Raw genomic sequence first — 27,301 nt, forward strand, 5'->3', positions numbered from 1 at the left:
TGTCGATCTGAAGCAGCTTTCAAGCAATCCCGAATTACTTTTATTTTCTCTTCGGTTTCTTTAACTAGATCAACTCCGTGAATCTGTTTCTCACTAAGCTCGGTCCAATATAAAGGAGTCCGACACTTACGACCATATAAGGCTTCAGTGCGGTGCCGTTTGTATACTTGATTGATAAGCTGTTATTGTAGGCAAACTCAATCAAAGATAGATATTTCTCCCAACTACCTCCAAATTCTAAAACACAAGATCTAAGCATATCTTGAGTACCGGATTACTCTTTCCGTTTGACCATCTGTTTGTGGATGAAATGCGGTACTAAAGTTCAATTTTGTACCCAAAGCTTCTTGTAACTTTTTCGAAAATCTCGAGGTAAATCTTGGATCTCTATCGATATTATAGACATAGGTACTCCGTGCAACTTCACAATTTCAGCAATATATAATTCGCTAATTTATCAAGTGAGTAATCAGACGCGTCGGTATAAAGTGGGTGACTTTGTTAATCTATCAACCACTACCCAAACAAACATCCTTCTTTTAGGAGTTAAAGGCAAACGGTTACAAAATCCATGGTAATCTTGTCCCATTTCCACTCGTGCACCATTACCGGTTGAAGTAATCCGAAGGTACTTGATGTTCACTTTTACTTGTTGACAGATCAAACACTTAGTTACAAATTCGAAATGTCCTTTTCATACCGCCACCAATCTGACTTCTTTAAATCATTATACATTTTTGTGCTACTGGGTGAACTGATAAACAGTCATTGTGCGCCTCATGTAATATTTTTCGAATCAATTTATCATTTTTCGGCACACATATTCGTCTCGAAACATCAAACAGTCATCTGGTCCAACTCGAAAATCGAGTCATAACTCGATTCGCATTGAGTTCTCTTGATCCACAACTCACTATCATTCTTTTGAGCATCACAAATCAACTGGAGAAATAACGGTTTAGCTCTCATCTCGCTAAAATTGACCCGTCATCGACAATGCTAACCCGTGTTCATGGCTCTCAAAGTGAAAAGAAATTTTCGCTCAAGGCGCCAAGAACTACATTTGCTTTTCCCGATGATAATCAATCACTAGATCATAATCCTTTAATAATTCAAGCCATCTTCGTTGTCATAAATTTAGGTCCTTTTGATTCATCAAGTACTTCAAACTTTTGTGATCGGTAAAAATTCGCATTTTCACCGTATAAATAATGTCGCCAAATCTTCAAGGCAAAAACAACAATGCCGCCCAAATCATGTGTAGGATAGTTCTTCTCATGCGGTTTTAAGCGCCTCAAGCATAAGCTACTACTTTGCCCTCTTGCATCAACACACATCCAAGGCACATCAATGATGCATCACTATAAATTACGAACTCCTTTCCCGACTCAGTTGTACTAAAATTGGTGCTTCAGTCAATCGTGCTTTCAACTTTTCAAAACTCTGTTGACATTTATCAGTCCATTCAAACTTAACATTCTTCTGCAACAATTTAGTCATAGGAGAGACAATTATCGAAAATCCTTCAACAAAACGCCTATAATACCCGGCCAAGCCTAAAAGCTTCTAACCTCAGATACATTCTTGGCGGTTTCCAATCAACGATCGCAGAAATCTTGCTTGGATCCACCGAATACCATCACCTGAGACTATATGCCCCAAAAATCCGACTTCACGAAGCCAGAACTCACTTTTACTAAACTTGGCAAACAGTTTCTTTTCTCTCAAGATCTGCAATATAGTTCTCAAGTGTTCGGCATGTTCAAACTCATCTCGAGAATAAATTAAAATGTCATCTATAAACACTACTACAAACTTATCCAAATATGGTAGGAAAATCCGATTCATTAAGTCCATAAATATGGTGGAGCATTTGTTAAGCCAAAAGGCATCACCGTAAACTCATAATGTCCATACCTTGTCCTAAAGGCGGTTTTCGCACATCGACTCCTTAACTCTCGGTGATAGTAACCGGACCTCAAATCAATCTTTGAAAACACTGTGGCCCCTTTAACCGATCGAATAAATCATCAATCCTCGGTAATGGGTACTTGTTCTTTATAGTCACCTTATTGTCGACGGTAATCAATGCAAAGTCTCATTGAACCATCCTTCTTCTTTACGAATAATATAGGAGCACCCCAGGGAGAGAAACTCGGTCTCACAAATCCCTTGTCGTTAACTCCCGCAATCGAGCCTTCAATTCTTTTAATTCAATGAGCCATTCTATATGGAGCAATCGAGATCGGTGCAAGATGCAAGCAACAAATCAATGGCAAAATCTATCTCTGTTTGGAGGCAACCTGCAATTCCTCCGAAATACATCCGAAACTCACAGACTATAGGTATCGATTCAAATTTCAGTTGAGACATCTCAACATTCATTACATAAGCCGGATAAGCTTCACACCCTTTTCTCATGTATTTCATGCAGACATGTGCGAAATCACCATAGGCAATTTATTTGATTAAATCTGTTTCAACCCACGTAATTTCTCCATTTTCACATTTTAACTCTAGTGTCTTTTGTTTACAATCTACCTTAGCATCATACAATGTTAACCGGTCCATTCCCAAGATAACGTCAAACTCACCAAATGGTAACAACATCAAGTTGGCGGAAAACAAATGACCTTGAATCATTAATGGGCAATTCTTGCAAACCTTGTCAACTAGCACATATTGGCCTAAGGGGTTCGACACTTTAATCGTAAACTCATAAATTCAACAGCAACTTTTTATTAGATACTAAATTCATGCAAATATAGGAATGGGTGGACCCGGATCAATCAATGCAATAACAATAGTATCATAAAGAGAAAATGTACCAAGAATGACATCGGAGATGATGCATCTTCTCGAGCACGTATAGCATAAGCTCTAGCAGTGCTCTAGCTTCGATCTTGCCGTTAAATCTTTCATCACAGTTCTACTACTAGTCCCACCTCCAGATTTCTCGGTGGTCTACCTCTACTAGCGGTGGTATTCATCTAACACTCGAAATCTTTCTTCTTTAACCTTCTCGGACAGTCTCTAATAAAATGCTCACGAGAACCTTTTGAAACAAGCTCGCTCGGTCCCCAACACTCACCATAATGTTGCTCGCCACATTGTCGACACTCGGGCTTTCTAGGTCGCACATTACCCACACTTGCCATCAAGTAGCTTGAGCTTTAGACCCGAATATGCTCTACCACGATCTCTGTAAATCCCCAATTGAAACTGTCATTCGAGGGTTTGTCTCTTTGGACCTCTTTGGTTGAGATTGAAATGGCTTACTTATCTGTCTTTTTCGACATCTCGAGCCTCAATAGCGACTTTTCTTCTTTCTTTGTTCAATTCTTGACTTTAAGAGCTCGATCAACCAATACTACAAATTCTTTCAACTCCAAAATCCCTACAAACACTTTAATGTCCTCATTCAGCCCATCTTCAAATCTTCTACACATAATGGCCTCGGTGGACACACATTCTCGGGCATACTTGTGAGTCTTACAAATTCGCGTTCATACTCTGCGATGAGACATTTTCCTTGCTTCAATTCAAGGAACTCCTTCCGCTTTTGATCAATAAATCGCTGACTTATGTATTTCTTTCTAAATTCTTCTGGAAGAAATCCCAAGTAACTTTTTCTTTTGGCACCACTGCAACCAAAGTCTTCCACCGGTGGTAGGTCGAATCTCTCAAAAGTGATACAAGACACTTTAAGCATTCCTCGGTGTACATGAGAGCTCATCAAATACACGGGTAGAATTTTCAAGCCGAATTCCGCTTTCTCGGGATCATCATCAACCTTTGCTCTAAACTCTTCCCCTTGTTTTCGAATCTTGTCAACCGGAGGCTTGTTCATTCTTACCAAATTTATACCTTGAGCATTCTACAGAATCGCCCGAGGTATAGGAGGGTGGAGGAGGTTGAGCATTTGGATTTGCTCGAATAAATTCAAGATACCAATTGTTCATCATTTGGAGAAAGGCGTCCCGAGCCTCATCTCCTTGTCCCAATGTCTCGTGTCTACTTTCCCAGTAGCGGTCCCTTGTGCGGGAGCCGGCGCATTACAAAGATCATCATCGTAGCAGTTCCTTCAGGATCCATTACTATATTAAAACAAAACACAGCTTTAGAATAATCGAGTCACCACACTATCACAATATTTTTATGGCATGTATAGCTAGACTTTTACACACACTTTATTAGTCCGAGAACCGACTAAACCATAGCTCGATACCACTAAATGTAACACCCTTACCGTGCTATCGTCGCGGAACAGATACAAGGTATTACCGTAACATAACATATACCAAGATAGAAATATGTCATCCCATTTGATAATGCATCGTATAACATATATCTTGAACAATATTAGCCAACTTTTATGGCTTGTACAAAGTAATCGGTCGAAATCAGTAACTAATATTTTAAACCTAGACAAATATGACACATAACAAAATAATTTTTGCCTACTATACATGCCATAATTCAAAACATTTAGTTCAAATACCCCAAAGTATGATAGTGCGGGTAGATCTTCACGATCCTTGACTCTGAGCAAGTCGGAGAACACTATAAAACAAAAGAGAGAAAAGCGAAGTAAGCTTATAGCTTAGTAAGTAGTATGTAAATACTAATTTAAGAATCTAACATGTTTACACAACAATTCAAGTATGTCTACTTTAACTTCACTACTTATTCCACTTCGATTAAGCTGTCTCTGCTGTGTCATATTCACTAAATAAATCATAACTCGAGTTACAAAACTCGAAATTCATATTCGTAAAATTTCCTGAATCTAGACTCATAAAGCTTCTTGCTAAATTTTTTTTATAATTTTGGTTCAGCAGATTAGTACAGTTTATTAGTTAATGTTTCCCTGTTACACAGCTCGACTGGCCTGACCTCTGTCCACTACGAATTGAATTTCTCTCAGTACATAACTCAAACAACCCTGAAGTCTGTTGTATTTAAAACTAGTCTCAATAAGGAATTTAGGCATGTAAACTATATTTCTTAGTTTGCTTTGTACAAGTTTTAATGATTTTCAAAGTGGAAACAGGGGATCACGTATTCATCCTGAGCAAGTCAGTTACAATTGTAAATATCTCAAAATATAGAATTCCTTTGCTTGCCCTGCTTCTTTTATATGAAAGTAGACTCATTAAGCTTTAATTTCACATCTCATTCAACCTCTAATTATATTCCTCCTATTTTTGATGATTTTTCAAAATCACGTCACTGCTGCCATCTAAAAACAGTTTTAATACTAATTTCACTCTTTCACACATTCTTTATGCTAACCTCATTTTATCGTATATATGTATATGCCACAATTCATTTTCACCACATTTCATTCACTATAAGTGTAGGTCCAAACCACAATGTCACCACAAAACCATCCCGTTGAACAATTCGGATCAATCCTCGATATTTAACGATTTCAAAGACACGCCCCACCATCATACTTCATTTAGTTCGGCTCTCTTGTACACATGGGGAACACTTAGTACCACTCATGCGACCTAGCCGATTTGTCTCGTAGCTTTCTTGTCTACATGGTGTCCTTCACTTGGAATCACGCATGCGACCTAGCTACATTTATCTTTCACGTAGCTCTCTTGTCTACATGGTGTCCTTCACTTGGAATCACGCATGCGACCTAGCTACATTTATCTTTCACGTAGCTCTCTTGTCTACATGGGATACATCTCGTATCACGCATGTGACCTAGCTACTACTGTGGTGTCTCGTAGCTTTCTTGTACACATGATGTGCACTCAGCATCATACATGTGACCTAGCTACGCCCTCTATTTCATTCGATCTCCAATGTTCAACCGGATCTCTCTCTCGTATTTATTTCCATTCTTCCCATAGTCAATTTATATTTTAACATCAGCTAGTATATTTATATAATAGGCTGAAATATAAGAATGTACATGAAATTATTGTAATATTTACATACAACTTACCTTGGTGCAAAATATGGAAATTTTGCAATTTAGTCCAAAACTTTTTCTTTCCCCTGCTCGAGGTCGGTTCAGCGCCTTTCTTGATCTATAATAACACATTTAGCTCATTTAATACTCATACTATTTATTTCAATCCAAAGATCACATTGTAGAAAAATTACATTTTGCCCCTAACTTTTACAAAATTACAATTTTGCCCCTAGGCTCTGGAATTTAATTTCAGCCCTTATTCTTATGTTTTATGATATGCTGAACATTTTCTCTTCTACAACAACATCAAATTCCACTCTATCATATAGTTATGAACATTAGGTATTTTTACCGATTATGCTGCTTTTACTCGTTTTCACTTAAAACCGAGTAGCACAAATTATTTAACACAATTTAAAACCTCATATTCTATCATAAAACATCAAAATACACAAATTTCACCTATGGGTATTTTTCCAAATATGAACCCTAGGTTAAATTATTACTAGCATAAGCTTAATCGAGCTTCCGGATTCCAAAAACGTAAAGAACATTAAAACGGGCTTAGAATCACTTACTATGGAGCTTGAAAGTTGAAGAATCCCTAGCTATGGAGAGAGTGAAGTTTCGCAGCAACTAAATGGGGAAGATGACTATTTTGTGTTATTTTTCCCATTTTATTTCATTTAATATCAAAATGACTACAATACCCTTACTACTAAACTTTCCAAAAATTCCTTCCATGTCCTAAATTTGTCCATGAACTTAAAATTGGTAGAATTGCTATTTAAGACCTCCTAATAAATATTTCAAAACAATTTCATACTAAAATTTCTAGTATGCAAATTTTGCAACTTATTCGATTTAGTCCCTACTTTCAATTTAAACACTTTAGGCATAGAATTTCATCACGAAATTTTCACACAATCATGCAATCATATCATAAACCCCAAAATATTTATAAAACAATTATTTCTATCTCGGATTTGTGGTCACGAAACCACTATTCCGATTAGGCCCTAATTCGGGTTGTCACATAATCATACATTGAGAATTCAACTAAAAGAACATCAAAGTTTCAATCATTCCAGGTTGAACATTTTATTCTGAAAACATAGGTGTCTCCACTCGTCTAAGTAATTACCTTGTATTCAAAAATGTCACAGAGTTTTACATTCTCACTAAAGATTCACTCAAATCACTTGAGGTGTTTAAAGACAATAAATGAAGCACTCAATAGTCAATAATGAAAAGTCATTACCATAGGCTTGCACGAAAATCAAATCTCCACCACTATAATTTGAGATGATACATCAATCAAAAGGTCTTTAGAGGGTTGTAATGGGGCTTGGTTAGGGGGTGTGGTCACAAGCTGAAAGAAAAGGTTAGAATCGAGATTGACTTGAAAAATTGCCTAACTAGAAAAATAGCTAGTCATCAATTGTGTACAACAGAGCTTTTCTCATAATATGGAATTTAACTTCTTTAGCTCAGAAGATTACTACTATTAAGATGTATACATTTTTTTTAAGAGCAAGTTAAATACAAAGTAGAATAAAACTTAGCTAAGCAACTATTTCAATTCCAATCTCGACAAAAATGGGGATCAAATTAATTTAGGGGATTTCAACAATAAAATTTTAAATTCTTAAAAATCAACTTATCATGCTTGATTCTCTAATGTTTTAAGGTTTAAACAATCAATGCATAAATGACTATATTTTAGTTCGATATATATAGATCAAAATCATAAATCAATCAAAATTTATCCTAAATACGATATGAGAGCTTTTCAAGAGAATAAGGTAATCATTCAGGGATTTTCTGATAATGAAATGAATACCCCCCCACACTTAACATGTACATTGTCCTCAATGTACAAATATAGATATATAGAAAAGAATATAAAAATAAGTTAGGGAGAGAAGTGAAACTTCCTGAGTGATGAATGAATTTCCTTGAGCTGGAGGTTTGTAGAATAATCGGCGCGATAGTGGAGGGGAATACTCCGGTGGGGGTAGAGGTTTGTTAGCCCATAAATCCTACGCCAAAAGAATATTATATCTAGTGGTAGCTATGGTCGTGGTCGAGCAGGACATGGCAATCGTGGAGACTTTCCCGGTGGAGTTTTTAGTTCCTATGTGATTGTGAGCTTTGGAGCTCTCTATAACTGTGAGAAAATCAAGAACTTTTTAGGGGATATTAGGAAGAATATTTACTCATAAATAAATAACCGAAATTTATAATTATAAAATAAAATTATAAAATATAATAAAAAAATAAAAAAAGTATTTTTAATAAAAATTAAAAAAATAAAATAATAAACAAATTTTTTAAACATCTTCATCACTGGATGGTTCGCGAGGAGAGACTGGATATGAAATGTGGAGGTGCTGACAAATTTGCTGTAGAGTAGCATCAATGTTATCAAATCGTTGAAAACACTGCTGCTCGAATCGAGTGAGGCGCTCAGAGATGTCAGCATATGAAGCCGCCGCATGAACTGGACGAGAGTGTGGTGGTGGCTGAGTCGGTGGGTCCTCGTGCTGTGGAGGGACATCATCAGGAATGTCCTTGTAGGCCTCCTCTTCGGTAGATAGGGTAAGACAATATTGAGGAGGGTAGGTTCCTTGGCGCTTTTTGATCATCCTCATGCTAAGCATGCTTGAGATGCCTTGTGAAGACATCTGGCCAATGAGGGTTAAGGATGATTATTGGGCTATGGTGCTGAGGAGCCCGAAGTGTCGAGCCAACCAAGTAACATAGGGGAGAATAGAGATGACCCCCTTCTTATGCCGCTCCGTCTGGTACTGAATAGCGAGGGCGATGAAATAGGCAAGGTCGATGATATGCCCGTGTGACATACACCATAGAAAGTAGGCATCGTGAGTGTTGATGACGCCAGTGCTCTCTCGCCTTCCTATAATCATGTGAGCCAAAATGGCATGTAGATACCACAGAGATGGAGGGAGAGCCAATGCATTGGAGCGGTTAGGATTATAGGTGGCCCCACCTGGTACTAGTGCATCCCAGCACCGTGAAGGAGAACGATGGATATGGCGATTGAGAGCATGTAAGTTATTCTCCTCCTTGAATTCCTCCGTATATAAACCCAATGCAGTACCGAATTCTGGGACGCTGTGTTGGTAGATTAATCCGCCTAGGTGAAATTGCACCATGCTGGGATCATCGTTGTTCGTTATCACAGTCTGAAGATGAAATGTGGAGCATAATTCTATCGTAAGCTCGAGAAACATCGGCTCGATGATCCTAAAGAGAAGCTCCTAAGGGTCGATGGTTAGGAGGGCCTGAATCACATTAGCTAACTGAACTTGTTCTATTACAGCCCAGTCGATGTAGCGACCCGCAATTAAAGGTCGGGCTTAGAGTATTTGGAAGAGTTCTTCTTAGGGCCCGATGGGGAACCTCAGGAAAGGGTGACAAACTTTCATGGTAGGACTCGAGGAAGATGACGCTCCCTTTATTTTCTTTGATGCAGGGACAGCGGCCTTTTTACCACATGAAGACGACATTGTATACTTGCAAGTGGAAACATCAATTCGTCTTGATGAGTAGACAAGGAAAAAACATGCGACTAAATCTGAAAAGAAAAATGCATAAATATGTTCAGCCACAACTACTAAGTTTAACTAAAACAATAAGTTCAATGACCTATTTTTGGCATTAGCATGGTGATATAAGTAAAAATGGCAAAGAATGGAATGCAACCTACTATATGAATGAATAGAAATGTCAACACAAAAGACATGAATATTTCAACAATATTAACCATGAATATTCACTTCTAACTAATTAATGGACTAGAGAAATCATGTAATGAGTAAGAATTTGAACATGAAAAAGATGATAACTTGTTCTATAAATGAAATTTGTGTGATAGAAAGATGAAAATAACATGAAAAATATAGATTACTATGATAAATAGCATTATAAATCAATGAAATAAAAGAGAAAGGAGTAAACAAACGCTAAAGGAAAGAGATTGGACGTCGAGAATGAAGTTGGGAGTGGTGCACAGGCGTGGCAGGGAGGGCGTGTGGACTTGCAGCGGCTAGGGTTAGGGTTTTTTTTTGGGTGAAGAAGACAATGAATAGTACAGCCTATTTATAGATTTTGGGGCACACGACCAAGGAACACGCCCGTGTTCCTCAATTTCAGCCCGTGTGATTTGCGAATTTTGAATTTAGGTGTGTCTTACAATTTCCCCACGCTTGTGTACCTTGGGCGAGTTGGTTTACACGGTCGTGTCTGGCATTGTTTGCTTTTCCCACACTCGTGTATGTAGGCCCACGCCCGTGTTAATTTAACAGGTTCGACCACGGGTGCTAGACACGGGCGTGTCGCACGCCCGTGCTATTTTAATAGGTTCACCCACGGTTCTTTCACACGGGCGTGTCGAACGCCTGTGTTGTTTTGGCAGGTTTGACCACGGCCATGTCACACGACCGTGGCATTTTATCGTAGATCATGTTTGGGGAAAATCTTTAACCTATTTTCACACGGTCCTAAGCACGCCCACGTACTTGGCCGTGTCTTTGTGGAAAACCTGTATTCAAGAGCTCCGTTAGTAAGTTAGGTGTTGAACACTAAAATTTAAAGAAGTTAATACAGTTAGTGCTCGGGTTGCCTCCTGAGAAGCACTTATTTATAATCTAAGCTAGACTTACCTCTCCATTGAATGGTCATGGGGGTTCGAGGAGTTTATACTCCTCAGTCCTGCGATCATTCTCATCAAAATAAGGTTTTAGACAGGTGTTTTTTACCTTAAAAGTGCCAAACTGGGGATGACTTACCTCGTCTGTACCGAATGGGAAAATGCTAAGTACCGTAAGAGGAATTTCTTCATTCGGTATGGTAGTGACAATGTGAGGATCTGTGGCAACTAATATGACTTTATCTCCAACCTTAAGTTGATGTGAGAAGGTGTTGAGCTCATTCTGGTGTAGTTCTGGTTTATCGTGTGTTCTTGGTTTATGCGTCCGCCATTCATCTAGCTCCTCGATTTGTAGCCTTCGATCTCCATGAAAAGGTTCTCTACTACTGCTTGAGAATGACTCATGTGCTTCCTTCAAACTCATTTCCTGCAAAGTAGGTTGAACCATATTGTCAGTTTTAGTAGAATGGGTTAAACGATCACCTTCAATTTCTGATGTGTTGCTAGAATTGCGAGCTTGAAGGGTGATTGTTTCGTCTCCTACACAGAGTGTGAGTTCACCTGTGCCAACATCAATAATCGTTTTAGTAGTTGCTAAAAAGGGCCTTCCTAAAATCAAAGGAGTGTTGCTATCTTCCTCTATGTCTAAAATAATGAAGTCAATGGGAAATATAAATTTATCGATTTTAACTAGCATATCTTCAATAATACCCGTAGGAAATCTTATAGTTTTGTCTACTAATTGAATGCTCATCCTAGTCTATTTGGGTTTCCCGAGACCTAATTGTTTGAACATTTTGTAGGGCATGATGTTAATACTAGCCCCCAAATCAGCTAATGCATTATTAACATCTAAACTACCAATTAAGCAAGGAATCGTAAAACTCCTTGGATCTTTTAGTTTGTTGGGTAATTTATTTTGGAGAATAGTTGAGCAAACTACATTTAGCTCCACATCGACGCCTCGTCCAACATTCGCATGTTTGCTAAAAGCTCATTTAAAAATTTCATTGCGTTTGGCATATGCGATAGAGCTTCAATAAACGATAAGTTAATATGTAATATTTTTAAGAGTTTAAGGAATTTACCAAATTGTTCATCTGAGCGGTCTTTCCTTGTCGCGTTGGGGTATGGCACACGAGGTTTATATTCGACATTCACTGATTTGTTTTTATTATGACCTACCTCACCTTGACCTCTTCTTACCACAGTTTCTTGCCTCGGTTCTAGGTCAGGCTCAACGAATCCTTCATCTTGAACATTAATCCCGTTGAGCTGTTTCCTTGGGTTGGGTTCAGTATTACTTGGCAAGCTACCTTGTGGTCGTTCGGAGATTAGTTTAGAAAGCTGGCCTATCTGAGTTTCGAGCCCTTGGATTGACGCTTGTTGATTTTTAAGTGTTGTTTCAGTGTTCTGAAAACAGGTTTCTGACACCGAGATAAACTTTGTGAGCATCTCTTCAAGGTTCATTTCTTTTCCTGTTGATAGGGTGGCTGTTGAAAACTCGGAGGATGTTGTGGTCTTTAATTTCCTTGACCGCCCCACGAGAAATTTGGGTGGTTCCTCCAACCTGCATTGTAAGTGTTACTATATAGATTGTTTTGAGATCGAGGATTATTACCCATGTAATTTAACTGCTCGTTATCCATGTTGTGGCCATAAGGTTGGTATTTCGAATGGTTTGTTTCACCTCCACTTGCTTCGCACTGCATTACTGGGTGAACCTGTGAAGAACTAAGAAAACCATCAATCTTTTTATTCAAGAGTTCTACCTGATTAGATAGCATGGTAACTGAATCGACGTTATAAACACCAGCTGTTTTTGTTGGCTTTGTCCTCATGACTTGCCACTTATAGTTATTCAGTGACATCTCCTCTATAAACTCATAAGCATCTTCAGGTGTTTTATTATTGATGGTTCCACCAACAGCTGCGCCAACCATTTGTCGAGTCGAAGGATTCTAACCATTATGGAATGTTTGAACCTGTAGCCAAGTCATTAACCCATGGTGAAGGCACCTTTTCAAAAGGTCCTTGTATCTCTCCCATGCATCGTAGAGTGTTTCTAAGTCCATCTGCACAAACGAAGAGATATCATTACGTAATTTGGCCGTTTTAGCCGGTGAAAAATATTTTAATAGAAATTCTTCAGTCATTTGTTCACAAGTAGTCATTGACCCTCGTGGTAACGAGTTCAACCACTGTTTAGCTTTGTTTCTCAATGAAAAAGGGAATAACTGAAGACGAACAACATCATCAGAAACACCATTAATTTTATATGTATCGCATAGTTCCAGAAAGTTTGCTAAGTGAGTGCTGGGATCCTCTTCTTGCAAACCATCAAATTGAACAAATTGCTGTATCATTTGAATAGTGTTAGGTTTTAGTTCAAAAGTATTTGCAGCTACAGCAGGTCTAACTATGCTCGATTCAGTTCCTATTAAAGAAGTTTAGCATTATCATACATAGTGCGTAGAGCAAGATTTTAATTAACCGCAATTACAGGAGGTAGCTGATTGTCTTGGTTTTCAGCCATCTCTTCGGTTGGGAGTTTAGTATGGTCCTCTTGCTCATTCTCTGTGTATCTTAAGCTTCACCTTATTTCTCTTTGGTTTCTACAAATTGTGCGATCGATTTCTTTATCAAAAAGTAGTGGTCCTGACGGGTTTCTTCTAGTCATAAACTATAAAAACCTGCCAAGAGAAAGAAAAAGTAAAGTAATAAATAATAAAATAATAAAAAAATTAAATTAAATTGTAAGGAAAATAAATGGCTAAAGTAATAAAAATTGAGTGTTCCTAATATCTTAGTTCTTCGGAAACGACGCCAAAAACTTGATGGCGATTTTCGTGACAGATAAGTTTTAAATATTTATAATTAATTGTTCTTAAAACTCACTATTATCGTGATGTAGGCAAGTGTACCTATCGAACAGTAGTATAGTTTTAGCAAGACCGGATTGTCGAACCCAAAGGAACTAAAAGTACTAGTAATAACTGTCTTTTTATTATCTAGCCTAAGAATAAAGAGGTTTTGTTTTAACTAACTAATTATCTAAACTAAGAACTCATAGAGAATAGAATTGGGGAATTACTTTTGGGAAAATCGATTGAATTAAGACAATACCTAAGGAAAAATCCACCTAGACTTCACTTGTTATTCTGACTCCGAATCGGACGATTTATTCATTTAACTTGTTCCGTAGAGATCCCTAAGTTATGTTATTATCCCTATTCAAGACTAATAACGTCTAATCCCTAGATTGAATAATTGAGACTTTTCTCTAATTAACACCCTAGGGTTGCATTAACTCAGTCTATGGATCCCCTTATTAGGTTTCACCCTAATCTGGAAAAATCTTGTCACCCTATCTCTAGGCGCGCAATCAACTCCGCTTAATTATGACAAATGTACTTTTAGACAGGGTCTATTCCTCCTCTGAATAAGAGCTTATCTTGAATCAGTATCCTGGAATATCAAACCAAGAATTAAGAACACATAATTAAGAACAAGTTAAATATTTATCATACAATTCAGAAATTAATAACAAGATTCGTCTTAGGTTTCATTCCCCTTAGGTATTTAGGGGATTTAGTTCATAACTAAAAAGCAAAACATCACGAAGAATAATGAATACAAAACATAAAGAAAACCCAAAACTCCTAAAGGGAAATTAAGGGGATATCCTCAGTCTTGATGATGAATTCGACTTCTAAGATGGAACAATTGGCTTCCTTCGAGTAATTCCTTCCTTCCTCCCTGTGTGTCTCCCTTACTTTCCTCCTCCAGGGTGTATTTATAGGCTTTAGAATGCCTAGAAGCCCTCAAAATTGACCTTTTCTGAATTGGACTCAACTTGGGCTCGACAGGGACATGCTAGTGTGACACGCCCGTGTGAGTCGTGCTTCGAATCTGCCAAATTGACATGACCGTGTGGTATGCCCGTGTGAGGATGTCCAGGCCGTGTTGAATTCGTACTTTGGCTCATTTTTCTCTGTTTTTGGCCCGTTTCTCATTCCTTTCACTCTCCTATGCTCTCTTAAGTAGAAAACATGAAATTAAAGTATTAGGAGCATCGAATTCACCAATTCTAATGGAAAATCATCCATAAAACGTGTTAAGCATGGGGTAATAATATGTATAAATTACGGTTTATCAATATTTGGACATAATTCATTTGGATTTGTCATCCATCTCAACATAGCATATATTCCATGTAGCTCACCCTTTCAAAGTATTTCATACATTCATGTTTTGATTCATATATAACACTTACCATATCCTTGTAAATTCATGCCCGTTGAACCGAATAGAATACCGTTGGATACGCGGGATAGCTCACACGATGTGTGCTAAACACATAACCATAGTTTTTTATTTTCTTTACATATATGCTCATACGAGCTATAAAAAAAGTATGCTCACATGAGTTGTGGGCTGAAACATAGCTACACGGTGCTGCTCCATCAGCTGTTGAGTATCTGTAATAAATGCTTGAACTCAGCCACCGGTAGGATGTTCAAGACCAGCACTCGAAACATGTAAACCCTAATGACATGTCATTTGTATCCTACAAATTCCTAAGGTTAAAACAGGGCTTGATAGTTGACGTATCATCATTGGATTTGCAACAATTATTTACATAGCAATCCACAATACATATATATAGTTCGATAGAAAGCATATTACATTATGCAATTACACAAACTTACCTCGATGATAAAAACGTAAAAACGAAGTTGATTAATCCGAAGCTTTATCTTTACCACGATCTAAACTCATATGAGGTCTATCCTGATCTAAAAGAATAATTTCAATCCATTTAATATCTATTCTATACAATTCAATCCAAAAGTCATCTGTTTACAAAATTACATTTTTGCCCCTATTGTTTTGAGTTCTTTACAAATTAGTCCTCAAGCTCGTAAAGTGAAATACACGTAAATTCATCCTTAAGCCAAGCTAGTTGAATTTCATATAGACTCATAGCAGCTCATACATTTCATTATTTCTCAATTTTACCCCATATTTTACACAATTTTCAAATAAGTCATTGTTTGACATTTTCAACAAAATTCATTTTACAAAAGTTGTTTATCTAACAAAAAAGATTCATGTTCTTCCATCAAACATTAAAAAAAAAAATGAATACATTCATGGTAAAACTTAAATTTTTTAACAATTTTGCAAATTAGTCCCTGGGCTAGCTAAATTAAGCTACAACGATTCCAAAAACATAGAAATAGTTAAAAACGAGATGAAAATACACTTACATGCACAAATTAATGTTTGCCGAACTTTCAAGCTCCTCCGATGGAGTTTTTAGGTCTAATTTTTGGTGGTAGATAGGAAGAAACAAAGATGATGGCTTTGTTTTAACCATTATACTATTATGTAATTATTAATTTACTAAATTAACCTTAATTAATAACCTTTAAAATCTTAAATGATGTCCATAAAATTCCACTCAATATATCAACGGTTTAATTACAACATAAGCCCTGTAACCATTTAATATCATAGCTATTAGATCCCTTTAGCTTATAGAACTCAAATTTTACACCTTTTGCAATTTAGTCCTTTTTACCAAATTAAGCATGTAGCGGGAAAATTTCTTAACGAAATTTTTATACGATAATACTAACGTGCTGTAGATATTAAAATATTAATAAAATAATTATTCCCATATCAAATTTGTGGCCTGAAAATAACTATTCTGATCTCTTTGAAAATGGCTACTATAGCTCTCCCCCTAAAAGAATCTTCATCCCCAAAAATCTTACCAAAAAAGAGGTTCGGATATTGCTTTTCATAGCTTTTTCTGATTCCCACACGGCCTCCTCTATACTGTTTCATTGCCAAAAAACATTCACTAAAACTATAATTTTATTTCTCAATTCTTTAACCTCTCGAGCCAAAATTCTAATCAGTTCTCTGAATCTCAACATCGGCAGGTGAGATAACATGTGAAGGGTCTGATCGATACCGTCTTAACATAGATATGTGAAACACATTATGGATCTTTTCTAACTGTAACGGTAAAGCTAATCAATAAGCTACTGGTCCAATTCTTTTGATAATCTCATACGGCTCGATAAATCGCGGACTTAGCTTTCCCTTATGACCAAAATGAAGAACTCTTTTCCAGGGCGATACTTTTAGGAACACTTTATTGCCAACTTGGAATTCAATTTATTTATGTTTTAAATCTGCATACGATTTCTGTCGATCTAAAGCTGCTGTCAAACTATCTTGGATTACTTTTACTTTTTCTTCAGTTTCTCGTATCAAATCAATCCTGTGATTCTTTTTCTCACTGAACTCAGTCCAATACAACGAAGCTCAGCATTTACAACCATTCAAAGCCTCGTATGGTGCCATCTTAATGCTCGATTAATAACTATTATTATATGCAAATTTAATTAACAGTAAAAATATCTCTTAGTTTCCTTCAAATTCTAAAGCGTAACATCGAAGCATATCCTCGAGAATCTAAATTAGTCGCTTAGACTGACCATTAGTTTGGGGATGAAAGTGGTGCTAAAATGTAAGCGCGTACCTAGAGCCTCATGTAATTTACTCTAAAATCGAGATGTAAATCACAGATCTCTATCAGAAATAATTGAAATTGGCATCTCGTGTAATCTGACAATCTCAACAACATATAACTCAGCTAACCTCTCAAGAGAATAATCCGTACGACACTGAAATAAAGTGTATAGACTTTGTTAAACGATCAATGATAACCCAAATTACATCTTTCTTTCTCAAAGACAAGGGTAATCTCGATACAAAATCCATTGTGTTGCACTCCTATTTCCATTCCTATATCATCACTGGCTCTAATAGACCAGAAGGTACTTGATGTTCAGTTTTAACTTGCTGACACACTAAACATCTCGATACAAACTCAGAAATCTCTCATTTCATACCCGTCCGCCAGTATATTTGTTTCAAGTCACTATACATATTATTGCTACCAGGATGAACAGATAAGCTACCACTATGAACTTCATGCAAAATCTTCTGAACAATATCTGAATTCTTCAGAACACAAATTTTGTCTCTAAAATATAAACAATCATCAGATACAATCTGAAAATTTGAACCAGGAATCGACTCACTCTGTTTCTATTTAGTTGATAACACATTGTCGCATTTCTGAGCCTCGTAAATCTGTTGTAAAAACATCGGTCTAGCTTTCAACTCAGCTAAGATTGAACCATCATCAGACAACGTCAAACGTGTATCCAACGTTCACAAAGCAAACAGATACTTTCTACTCAAAGCATCAACAACTATATTCGCTTTACCCGGATAATAATCAATAATCAAATCATAGTATTTCAATAGTTCAAGCCATCTGTGCTGTCTCAGATTCAAGTATTTCTGCGACATTAAATACTTCAAACTTTTGTGATCTGTAAAAATGTGACATTTTTCACCGTACAAATGGTGTGGCCAAATCTTTAACGCAAACACAATAGTTGCAAGTTCTAAATCACGCAACGGATAATTCTTTTCGTGCGCCTTCAACTGTCTAGAAGCATAAGCTATCACTTTGCCTTCCTGCATCAAAACATAACCCAAACCGTTTAAAGATGCATCACTAAAAATCACAGATTTGTTATCTAACTCAGGTTGAACTAACATCGTTGCCTCAGTTAACAAAGGTTTCAACAGATTGAAACTTTGCTGGCATTTCTCAGACCACTCAAATTTCACATCTTTTTGCAATAATCTCGTCATTGATGTAGCAATCATTGAGAATCCTGTAACAAATATCTAGCTAGTCCCAGAAAACTTCTAACTTCATATACATTGGTCGGAGGTTTCCAATCAACAACAACTGAAATTTTGCTCGGATCAACTCTGATGCCCTCGGCTAATATAACATGTCCCAGAAATTCAACTTCCTGAAGCCAGAATTCTCATTTGCTAAACTTAGTGAATAGTTGCTTTCACAGAAAGTTTGCAATACAATTTTCAAATGCTCGACATGCTCAGACTCATCTTGTGAATATATCAAAATATCATCAATGAATACCACAACAAATTGGTCTAACTATGGTGTAAAAATTCTGTTCATCAAATCCATAAATACTGCAGGTGCATTAGTTAAACCAAGCGACATTACAAGAAATTCATAATGCCCGTACCTAGTCTTGAATGTGGTTTTCGGCACATTAGAATCTTTAACTCGCAACTCATAGTAACCAGTACAAAAATCAATCTTTGAAAATATTGTTCCACCTCTCAACTGATCAAAAGATCGTCAATACGCGACAATGGATACTTATTCTTAATCGTAACTTTATTGAGCTGGTGGTAGTCAATACATAATCTCACAAATCTGTCCCTTTTCTTTATGAATAGAATAGGTGCACCCCAAGGTGAGAAACAGGGTTGAGTAAAACCCCTATCTGTCAACCCTTTCAACTGCATTTTCAACTCTTTCAACTCTGTAGGTGCCATTCGGTAAGGAGCTATCAATATCAGAGATGTTCCCGGTACTAACTCAATGGAAAACTCAACCTCCCTTATTAGTAGTGACCTTAGTAATTCTTTTGGAAACACATATGGATACTCGCATACCACTATAACCGATTCTAACTTCAACTCAGAAACTCTAGAATTAAATATATATGCAAGGTATGCATCACAACCTTTTCTCACATATCTCTATGCTGACATAGCTAAAATAATATTAGGTATACTATCTAGTTTATCTGATTCAATCTGAAGTTTTTCATCGTTCTGACACTTTAACATAGTAAGCTTTCATCTACAATTTTACCACTACATCATGCAAAGTCAATCAATCTATTCCAAAAATCACATCAAACTTATCAAATAACAAAAGCATCAAATTGGCTTGAAAGTTATAACCTTGAATCATCAACGAATAATTTTTGCAGACCTTATCAACTAGCACATACTAACCTAGGGAGTTCGATACTTGAACTACGAATTCAGTGGACTCAACAGGTAAATTCTTACTTGACACTAGATTCGTGCTTAGATATGAATGTGTTGATCCCAGATCAATTAAAGCAATAACATTAGTATTAAAGATAGAAAATGTACTAGTAATAACATCTAGCGCTGAAGCTTCCTCTCGTGCACGGATCGTGTAAGCTTTAGCTAGTGCTCGTGCTTCAAATCTCAGAATAGAGTCTTTTATTCCAGCACTGTTATTATTTGCATTTCCAGGATTTTGAGGTGGTCTACCTCTCGCAGAAGTGTTACTAGGTTGAATAGTCTGAACCTTTTCTTTATCTGACCTCTCTGGGCAATCTTTTATATAATGCTTAAAGGAACCACACCTGAAACATGATCCATTATTCAATCTGCATTTTCTGATGTGTTGTCTATTAAATTGCTTATATTCAGGCCTGTTGTCCCTGACACTACCCACACTTGCTATAGAAGTAGCCTGAGGCTTTGGACTGCATATTGTTTACCTCTATCTCTACTGGAATATCCCATTGAAGCTATGGAATGGTTGTGATATTCCTTCAATTTCTTTGATGATGACTGGTATAACTTTCCAATTGACCTCTTTCTCGAATCTCTAGCTTCATAATAAGCTTTTCTCTTTTCTTTGCTAAGCTCCTCGGCTTTATGTGCTCGATCAACTAGAACAACAAAGCCTTTCAATTCAAGTATCCTGACTAAAAGCTTTATATCTTCATTTAACCCTTCTCCAAACCGTTTACACATGAAAAGTTTGGTTGGAATACATTCTAGGGCATACTTGCTCAGTCTAACAAATTCCCTCTTATACTCAGACACTATCATTTGACCCTTTTTAAGCTCAAGAAATTCTTTGCGTTTCTAATCTAGAAATCTCTGACTTATATACCTCTTTCGAAATTTGGTTTGGAAGAATTTCCAATCTATACGCTCTCTCGACACAACTGAAACTAGATTATTCCACCATTGATAAGTTGAATCTTTTAGTAGAGATAAGACACATTTAACACACTCTGCCAGTGTACAAGATAACTCATCGAAAAGTATGATAGTATTTTCTAACTAGAAATTGATTCTCTCGGGATCATATTTAGCCGTAGCTTTAAATTCTTTAGCCCCATATTTGTGGATTTTATCAACCGATAGCTTACTAACTCAAAGTGGTTCCAAACTTTGAGGAACTACAAGAACCGGTTGGGGAACAGGTGGGAGTGGAGGTCATTGAGCCGTCGGGTTCGTTTGTACAAACTCGATAAATCATTCATTCATCATATGGAAGAAGGCTTCTTTAGCTTTCCCTCCTCGGCCCTCAAATACAGGCCTAGCATCACTCAACGCTGCTCCATGAATGTAAGCATGTGCGTTACTCTCTACTTCCTCGGAGTCAGCTTGGTTGAATGTCATTACTATATGAAAGTATAAGTTCAAACGAGTTAGGAGTTATCACACTATCATAGGTTACATAATAGCATATTTTTCTAGACTCTTGCACGCTACGTTCAGTCTGAGAATCGACTAAATCGTAACTCTGATACCACTAAATGTAACACCTCTAACCCGTATCCGTCGCCACAATAGGGTTCCAGAGTATTATTAAAAATATGTAACTTAAAACATTTGATTTCAATTTCATAAGTCATGGAAAATATCAATCAAACTCCTACATAATGTCCCTTACTAAAGCCCTCAAGGCCTTATAAACACTTTAGAAACAATTCGGGACTAAATCGGAAACATATAGAATCTTATGAAAAAAGTTAAAATTTTTTACACTGCAGGGGTCACACAGTCGTGTGGCTAGGCCATGTGGCTCACATGGCTGAGACACATGCTCGTGCCTTAGACCATGTGGGCATTCGAAGTAGGGACACACGGCCGTGTCCCAGCAAGTATTTATGCCCATGTAACTCTTTGACTTGGGTCACACGGCCAAGCCACACGCCCGTTGATAAACCGTAATTTATACATATTTTTACCCCATGCTTAACACATTTTATGGATGATTTTTCCTTAGAATTGGTGAATTCGATGCTCCTAATGCATTAACTTCATGTTTTATACTTAGGAGAGCATAGGAGAGCGAAAGGAACAAGAAACGGGCCAAAAACGGAGAAAATGGGCCAATGTATGAAATCAACACGGCCTGGACTTCCTCACACGGGTAGAGCACACGGCCGTGTCAATTTTGTAGAATCGAAGCACGACTCACAGGGCGTGTCACACGGGTGTGTCCCTACCGAGCCCAATTTGAGTCCAAGTCAAAAAAGTATAATTTTGAGGGCTTTTAGGCATTCCAAAGCCTATAAATACACCTTTGAGGAGGAAGGAAAAAGGACACGGAGAGAAGGAGGCAGGGAACTGCTCAAGGGAAGCCGATTGATCCATCCCAGAAGCTGGATTCACCATCAAGACTGAAGATCTCCCCTCAATGTCCGTCTAAGAGTTTTGGGTTTTCTTTTTGTTTTATATTCATTATTCTTCTGAGATGTTTTCCTTTTTAGTTATGAACTAAATCCCCTAAATACCTAAGGGGAATGAAACCTAAGACGAATCTTGTTATTATTTTCTGAATTGTATGATAAATATTTAACTTGTTCTTAATTATGTGTTCTTAATTCTTGTTTTGATATCCCAGGATACTGATTCAAGATAAGCTCTTATTCAGAGGAGAAATAAACCCTGTCTAAGAGTATATTTGTAATAATTAAGTGGAGTTGATTGCGCGCCTAGAGATAGGGTGACAAGGTTTTGCTGGATTAGGGTGAAACCTAATAAAGGGATCCATAGATTGAGTTAATGCAACCCAAGAGTGTTAATTAGGGAAAAGTCTCAATTATTCAATCTAGGGATTAGACGTTATTAGTCTTGAATAGGGATAATAACATAATTTAGGGATCTCTACGGATCAAGTTAAATGAATAAATCGTCCGATTCAGAGTCAGAATAGCAAGTGAATTCCAGGTGGATTTTTCCTTAGTTATTGTCTTAATTCAATCGTTTTTCCAAAAGTAATTCCCCAATTCTATTTTCTGTAAATTCTTAGTTTAGATAATTAGTTAGTTAAAACAAAACCCTCTTATTCTTAGTCTGGATAATAAAAAGACAGTCATTACTAGTACTTTTAGTTCCTTTGGGTTCGACAATCCGGTCTTGCTAAAACTATACTATTGTTTGATAGGTACACTTGCCTACATCGCGATAATAGTTAGTTTCAAGAACGATTAATTATAAATATATAAAACTTAGCAGTCACGAAAATCGCGATCAAGTTTTTTGCGCTGTTGTCGGGGAACTGAGATATTAGGAACGCTCAATTTTTATTACTTTAGCCATTTATTTTTCTTGCAAGTTAATTCTATTTATTATTATAATTATTTATTAATTTGCTTTTTCTTTCTCTTGGCACGTTTTTATAGTTTATGACTAGAAAAAACCTGTTAGGACCACTACTTTTTGACAAAGAAATCGATCGCACAGTTCACAGAAACCAAAGAGAAATAAGGCGAAGCTTAAGAACACAGAAGATGAGCAAGAGGACGATACTCAAACCCCAACAGAGGAGATGGTTGAAAACCAAGACAATTAGCTACCTCATGCTATACCCGCTGAACTAGCAAATCAGAATCCTGCTCCTCGCACTATGTATGATTATGCTAAACCTACTTTAACAGGAACTGAGTCCAGTATAGTTAGGCCTGCTATTGCTGCAAATAATTTTGAACTAAAACCTAGCACTATTCAAATGATACAACAATTTGTTTAGTTTGATGGTTTGCAGGATGATAATCCAAACACTAACTTGGCAAATTTCTTGGAATTCTCGATACATTTAAAATTAATGGCGTTTCTGATGATGCCATTTGTCTTTGGTTATTCCCTTTTTCCTTAAGGAACAAAGCTAAATAGTGGTTGAACTCGTTACCACAAGGGTCAATTACCACTTGGGAACAAACGACCGAAAAATTTTTACTAAAATATTTTTCGCCGGCTAAAACAACCAAATTATGTAATGATATCTCTTCGTTTGTGTAGATGGACTTAGAAACTCTTTATGGTGCATGGGAGAGATACAAGGACCTATTGCAAAGGTGTCCTCACCATGGATTACCTCTATGGTTGCAAATTCAAACAATCTACATTGGTGTGAACCCCTCGACAAGGTAAATGATTGATGTAGCAACCGAGGGAACCATCAGCAACAAAATGCCTAAAGAGGCTTACGAATTTATTGAAGATATGTCACTGAATAACTATCAGTGGCAAGTCATGAGGACTAATCCAACTAAAACAACAGGCATTTATGACATCGATTCGATTATTATGCTGTCAAACCAGGTATAACTTCTAAATAAAAAGATTGATGGTTTACTTGGTTCTGCTCAGGTACATCCAGTAATGAGGTGCGAAACGAATGGAGGAGGAGCATGCACAGAGTATCAACCCTTCAACCTTAGCATCGAGGAGGAGCAAGTCCAATATATGGGTAACAATAACTCTAGATCCCAAAATAACCCATATAGTAACACTTAAAATGCAGGTTGGAGGAGCCATCCCAATTTCTCGTGGGGTGGTCAAGGAAATCAAAGTCCACAACATCCTCTGGGTTTTCAAAAACCACCCTATCAATAGGAAAAGAAACTAAACCTTGAAGAGATGCTGTCTAAATTTATCTCGATGTTAGAAACCCATTTCCAGAACACCGAGATAGCACTTAAACATCAACAAGCATCGATCCAAGGGCTCGAAACTCAGATAGGCCAGCTTTCCAAACTAATCTCCGAACGACCACAAGGTAGCTTGCCAAGTAATACTGAACCCAACCCAAGGGAATAACTCAACTTTATTGAAGTTCAAGATGAAGAATGATTCGTTGAGCCTGAGCCAGAACTGAGGCAAGAAACTGTGGTGAGCAGAGATCAAGGTGAGGTAGGTCATAATAAAAATAAATCAGTGAATGTCGAATATAAACCTCGTGTGCCATACCCCAACACGACAAGGAGAGACCACTCAGATGAACAATTTGGTAAATTCCTTAAACTCTTAAAAAAATTACACATTAACTTACCATTTATTGAAGCTCTATCACAGATGCCAAAAGCAATGAAATTCTTAAAGGAGCCTTTAGCAAATAAGCAGAAGTTAGATGAGGCGTCGCATGTAGAGCTAAACGCAATTTGATCAGCTATTCTACAGAATAAACTACCTAACAAACTAAAAGATCCAGGGAGTTTTACGATTCTTTGCTTAATTGGTAGTTTAGATGTTAATAATGCATTAGCTGATCTAGGGGCTAGTATTAATGTCATGCCCTACAAAATGTTCAAACAATTAGGTCTTGGGAAACCCAAACAGACTAGGATGAGCATTCAATTAGCAGATAAAACTATAAGATTTTCTAGGGGTATTATTGAAGATGTACTAGTTAAAATCGATAAATTTATATTTCCCGTTGACTTCATTGTTCTAGACATAGAGGAGGATAGCAACTCCTCTGATTTTAAGACGGCCCTTTTTAGCAACTGCTAAAATGATTATTGATGTTGGCACAAGTGAGCTCACACTTCGTGTGGGAGACGAAACAATCACCCTTCAAGCTTGAAATTCTGGGAATACATCGAAAATTGAAGGTGATCATCTAAACCATTCTACTAAAACTGACAATATCGTGCAACCTACTTTGCAAGAAATGAGTCTGAAGAAAGTACATGAGTCATTCTCAAGCAATCGTAGAGAACCTATTCATGAAGATCGAAGGCTACAAATTGAGTGTAACGCCCCAATTTTCGGGAATTCTGTGAGTGTTGGCAAATTTTAAATTTTGGTGTTCTGTCTGCTTGGCGTAGATTTAATCAGGTTAGTGGGTCTCTAGAAGGCCCAAGTTTAAGTTAAAATCTGGTAATTTTAGTTAATTTTAATTCTATAGAAGAAGGGGTTCTGGTTAGCTGGGCTTTAAGGTATTAACTGGGTAAAATAAAACACAAGGAAGCCCATGGTAAGTTGGCTTGTGGAGTCACTTGGGGACTTGAGAGGTGGCGTGTGGATGACCAAGGAGAGAAAAGGTTCGAGTCGCAAGGTAAGCAAATTGGTGATATTAATTTTTATGTATAGAAAAGGTAAGCAGTGGAACTAAAGTGAAAGGCTGTCAAGAGAAGATTTAGGAGCTGATACGGGAGGTGATTTAGGAGCTGATACGGGAGGTGATTTAGGAGCTGATAAAGGAGACGATTTAGGAGCTGATCAAGGAGCAGGAGTTGGCCGGCCAAGGGCCTCTAGCATGGGAAATTTCGGCTAGGTTAAGTGCCAATATAAATTCGGCATGAGGGGGAAAGTTGTGCCGTTTGCTGACCATTCTCCTCTTCTTTCTTTTCTCCTTTTCTCTTCAAATTTTTCCTTTTATTCTTTTCATCCATAGTCGAATATCTCTAACCACCTGTGCATCTCCATCTTTTTCTTCAGACGTTTCTAAAACCTTCATAGCCATTGCCATAAAAAGCTGAAATCCTGAAAACTATACTTTCTTCTGTGCTGATTTCTCCTAGCCAATTTTATTATCTTTTCCATCATTCTTGACCGATTCTATAGTTCTCTAAACCTCAAGGTTCTATCAACAAGACCATAGCAAAACCCTCTTATTTCATCTTTCTTTACACAGCTTCAACAAAAGCCGAAAACCCCACCCTCTTAGGGACTTGGCCGAATAGTGAGATCACTGAAGGCTCAAATTTTGTTATCATTTGAAGGCTTAGATCGGCATCAAAATTGAGTAGAAATTAATTGGGATCATTGACCGAAGGAACCGGTGGTAAGTCTTTTCAATCTAGTCTTTATTTCGTATTTTAGAAAAGCCGAAACCCTTAAAGGTTACGGAGGCTGTCGACTTGGACTTGTAGCCCTAAGGGGTTGTGATAACTATTTTCTCTTGATAATAATGTGATCTAGAGGCTGCTGATCAAGGGCTTAGACAAGTGGAGCAACGGGATCTAAGTCTAGTCGCAAACTTCGGCAAAGGTAGGATTGCTAGTGCCTAAGGTGTTATGGCCGAATAAGGTAAGGAGTTATTATGTAGTTCGTTTCGGTAGTTAGATTAACGTAGTAGTAATATAATTGTAGGTAGTTCAAGCATGGATCTCGTCAACGAATCATCATAAAATAGGTGTGTAACTGACACCCTTTCTTAGTCTAGATCGGCAAAAGTCGAAAAGCCGAAATGCCGAAAAACTGGTATTTTTTAGATTTGCGAGTGTGTGAATGCTCGTGAGGTAAATCGATTAATGTTTTTGGTAAGATGCAATGTTTGGACTGCAAAGTGCATGATTTCTGTGCCCTCAATATTTTTGGGCTTATTAGGCCAAAATTGGAATAAAGGGCCAACGGGCCCAATTCGGTGAGAACCCTCAGTAAGTGATTCTGTTAGTACGTGAAAGGTAGGAATATGCATGAAAAACCCTAAAATAGATAAATTACTGAAATACCTTTAAAAAGTGGAAAATTTATAGTTTTACCCCTAGGAGATAAAGTACCGAAATACCCCTAGGAGTAAATTGACCTAAATGCATGTTAGACTGTTGTTATTTACTGCATGCCATGTTGTTATTATCTGATACATGGGACTGGGATATTGATGGAGGAAGTATTAAAACTGGCTTGTCCACGTACTGGAGGCTTTGCCTCAATTATCGATAATCGAGTAGCAAGGTCAGAATCGTGGAGTGTAG

At 37.3% G+C, this 27,301-nt stretch overlaps 2 non-coding genes across 2 annotated transcripts; one reads left to right on the forward strand and one right to left on the reverse strand.

Annotated features, from left to right (window-relative positions):
- The first annotated feature begins 12,611 nt into the window (after positions 1–12,611).
- LOC128281436 (small nucleolar RNA R71) lies at positions 12,612–12,718 on the forward strand. The gene has a single exon (XR_008271645.1). It is a non-coding gene; the product is annotated as a small nucleolar RNA R71 (small nucleolar RNA).
- Positions 12,719–23,587: 10,869 nt separating this feature from the next.
- On the reverse strand, positions 23,588–23,692 carry LOC128281500 (small nucleolar RNA R71). Its single transcript, XR_008271720.1, has one exon. It is a non-coding gene; the product is annotated as a small nucleolar RNA R71 (small nucleolar RNA).
- Positions 23,693–27,301: the final 3,609 nt, after the last annotated feature.

Source organism: Gossypium arboreum, chromosome 1 (genome assembly GCF_025698485.1).
Source record: "Gossypium arboreum isolate Shixiya-1 chromosome 1, ASM2569848v2, whole genome shotgun sequence".
NCBI lineage: Eukaryota > Viridiplantae > Streptophyta > Magnoliopsida > Malvales > Malvaceae > Gossypium > Gossypium arboreum.